The sequence below is a fragment of the Macaca mulatta genome, chromosome 15 (assembly GCF_049350105.2).
Source record: "Macaca mulatta isolate MMU2019108-1 chromosome 15, T2T-MMU8v2.0, whole genome shotgun sequence".
NCBI lineage: Eukaryota > Metazoa > Chordata > Mammalia > Primates > Cercopithecidae > Macaca > Macaca mulatta.
This window is the reverse complement of record NC_133420.1, coordinates 88287329-88291023: the sequence shown is the minus strand read 5'-3', so window position 1 is coordinate 88291023 and position 3695 is coordinate 88287329. Positions and strand designations below refer to the sequence as shown.

The window sequence follows — 3695 nt, the reverse complement described above, 5'->3', positions numbered from 1 at the left end:
TGCTTTCTGGTTTTATGATTATCATTAGGTTTCTTATTTGAAGTTTTTCTACCTTTTTGATTTAGGTGCTTGTTGCTATAAACTTTCCTCTTGGTACTGCTTATGCTGTATCTAACAGATTTTGGTATACCATTATCTTTTTTTGTTGTTGTAGAGAAATTTTTCAACTTTTTTCTTAATTTTTTATATCGACTCACTGGTCATTCAGGAGCATATCTTTTAATTTATTGTCTATGTATAGTTTCAATATTCATCTTAGTATTGATTTCTAGTTTTATTCCATTGTGTTCTGAGAAGATATTTGATATAATTTTAATTTTCTGAATATTTCAAGACTTGTTTTGTGGCCTTATATATGGTCTATCCCTGAGAATGATGCATATGTTGAGGAGAAGAATGTGTATTCTGCAGCTGTTGGGTAAAATGTTCTGTAAATATGTATTAGATCCATTTGGTCCACAGTGCAGATTATGTCTGATTTTTTTGTTAATTTTCTCTCTGGATAAACTCTCTAATGTTGAAAGTAGGATGTTGAAATCTCCAGCTTTTACTGTACTGAGGTCTATCTCTCTCTTTAGCTCTAATAACATTTGCTTTCTATATCTGGGTGCTCCAGTGTTGGATGCATGTATGTTTACAATTGTTATATCCTCTTGCTGAGTTGACCCTTGTTCATTATATAGTGACCTTCTTTGTGTCGTCTTACAGTTTTTGTCTTGAAATCCATTTTGTCTGGTATAAGAATAGCAACTCCTGCTTTTTTTTTTTTTTTTCTTTAATTTCCCTTGGCATGCAATACCTTTTACCATCCTTTTATTTTCAATCGAATGTGTCTTTCTAGGTGAAGTATATTTCTGGTAGACAACAGATTGTTGGGACTTGTTTTTTATGTATTCTGCCACTCTATGTCTTTTGATGGGAAGAGTTTAGTTCATTTACATTCAAATTATTATTGATAAGTAAGGACTTACTCCTGCCTGTTTGTTTATTTGTTTTCAGGTTATTTTGTGGTCTTCTTTTCCTTCCTTCCTTCCTGTCCTCCTTTTAGTAAAGGTGATTTTCTTTAGTTGTCCTAATTTCTTTCTTTTAAAATTTTTTTGTAGGTATCTGTTATATGTTTTTAAATTTGAGGTTACCATGAGATTGCACATCACATTTTTAGCCTGTAATTATTTATTTTCTTTTATTTCTAATTATCCAACTTTATTTTTCAAATGCGGTGTCAAGAAATGTCACAGCTGCTAGGGTGAATGTACAACTTCTGCAGCTTTCAAACCCAGGCGGGAAGCTACCTGACTGCACAAGACAAGCCATGAGGTGCACTGTTCAGGAAGAAATGGCTGGGTCTCTTCAACAATATTAGTTTAGAGCATTTTAAGGTAACACACACCCTAGTACTGCTTACAAGCCAAAGGAGAAAGGGTAAGGCATCCATCATATATCACATCCCTTCGAAGAGGGAAATGAGCATCAATTCTGTGGGAACAGCATCTTTGGATTACACCTCAGCTTGTTTCTCTTGGGCTTCCATGGCAGCTGCAGCAGAAGCAGCCATGGTTCCACCGCATTCTGTCCCTGCTGCCTTTATCTCAGCCCCACTTCCAGCCTCCGCAGCCTCACTTCTGGCCTCGTAGCCCCGTACTCAGATGCTGTTACACAGAGCATGTGCTCTTCCAGCAGCTGTTCAGCCTGAGCATCACTACTGTTGTCCGCTGTATCCACGGGGCCTTCAGACTCGCCTTGCTCTCCAGAGCAGTGCTCCTTCCCCATCTACAGCCCTCACTGCTGTCGTAATCTCCTGGACCAAGATGTCTGCCGCCACCTCCTCAGGTGTCTCTTCTGTATCCTCACCTCCTAAATTGCCATCTCCTCCCATTTCTGTGTCACCAGTTTCACTGGTGTAAGGGGCCTCACACCCGAGGTATCTGTCTGTTGTTCAAGAAACTCTTAGCCATATGGAGACTGGTTTTCTTGAACTGCTCAGCAGCCGACCCAGTCTCATAGGAGGCCACCAAGGGCAAGCAAAGGTGGCCTGGTGGCCGGGGTTGCTTCCATGCACATGGCCTCTTATGGCCCAGAGCAGGGCACCTACAATTCCAACTCCCTCATTGCCAAGATCAACCAGCGTTGGGACATAGTGTCCAAGGAGGAAGGCAGGGATGGGAGCGGCCACGATGGGGAGGGCATGCAGGGCTGGGAGAGCTCCTTCCACTTGCAGACCTTGGAGTCCTATGACTCTATGCCCTGCCTGCCAGAGCACAGCCCCTACCGCCCCAGTTACAGCTACGACTATGATTTCGACCTGGGGTTCCACCGCAATGGCAGCTTTCAGCGGCAGCACAGTGAATGTCGAGACCTGGCCTTGGAGTAGGGCTCCCTCCATGGCTTCATGCTGGGGGGGGCCAGGGCCATTTCCAAGACCAGAGCAATCCCGGCACCTTCATGTGCAGCGACCCCTTCAAGACACCCTCTGCCTCCCCTGAGCCTCTATCCACGCCCTAGAAAGAGTTGAACTACGTGAGAGGATGGGGTCTGGGAAGGCCCTCTCCCCAGGCAGCGGCCTCCTTGGCTCTTCCTCTCAGTCCATGGCTCCTGACTAAGGCTTGATGGGCGTGCAGGGGGCGGGTGGCTATGACAGCGCTGGCCTTATGGATGTGGTCACTTGCAGGACCAGATGCAGGATCGGGATCCACCCAGAAGGAGAGGGTTTGACCCTTCGGACTAGATGGCATGGGAAGGAAACGGAAGCAGTTCCAGATTTGTAAGGAGCTAGACGCCAAACTAGCCTGGGTTGACGGCGAAGGAGATTTCTCAGAAAATGATCTCCTGGTGACTTCCACTCAGGAGATGAAGAATTCAAAGGTGAGGATGAATTCTGTGACTCTGGTAGGCAGAGAGAAGGACGATGAGGATGAGGAAGTGAAGAAGAGAAGGGAAAAGTAAAGGAGGAGAGACAGGATGCAGGACCGCGCAGCCGACAGGATTCAGTTGGCCTCTTCTGTGTGCAAGTTCTGTAGATTTGAAGAGGAAGAGATCCAGAAGCATCTGCAAAGCAAATTTCACAAAGAGACGCTGCAGTTTATAAGCACCAAGCTGCCCAACAAGACAGTGGAATTCATCCAGGAATACATTATAAACAGGAATAAGAAAATTGAGAAGAGGCGTCAGGAATTGATGGAGAAAGAAAGCACAAAACCAAAACCAGATCCTTTCAAAGAGATTGGCCAGGAGCCCTTTAAGAAGATCCAAGCTGCTCACTGCCTGGCCTGTGCTATGTTGATCCCTGCACAGCCACAGCTTCTCCAGCCACACCTGCACTCCACTGACCACAATAACCTATTTTTTAAATTAATGGCAACTTAACATTGAATGCATAAACAAACAAGCAAAGAGAAAACTAATAAAAACTCTACACTGCAACTTCATCTCCCTGCTTTTTAATTTTTTGTGGTTGTCTTATTATATGTCTTTCTATACTAGGTCTTGAAAATTTGTTGTATTTCTTACTTTTGATAGTTTCATCTATTAGTCTTTCTACTCAAGGTATGAGTAGTTTATGAACCAGAATTACAGTGGTATGGTATTCTGTGTTTTTCTTTGTACTTACTATTACAGGTGAATTTTGTGCAATATCTTCAGATGAGATGAATTATTGCTCATAAACATCATTTTATTTCAGATTGAAGAACTCCCTT

At 43.4% G+C, this 3695-nt stretch overlaps 1 pseudogene; it reads left to right on the top strand.

Moving 5' to 3' along the window:
* Positions 1 to 1808: 1808 nt before the first annotated feature.
* On the top strand, positions 1809 to 3363 carry LOC100428505 (A-kinase anchor protein 8 pseudogene; annotated as a pseudogene).
* Positions 3364 to 3695: the final 332 nt, after the last annotated feature.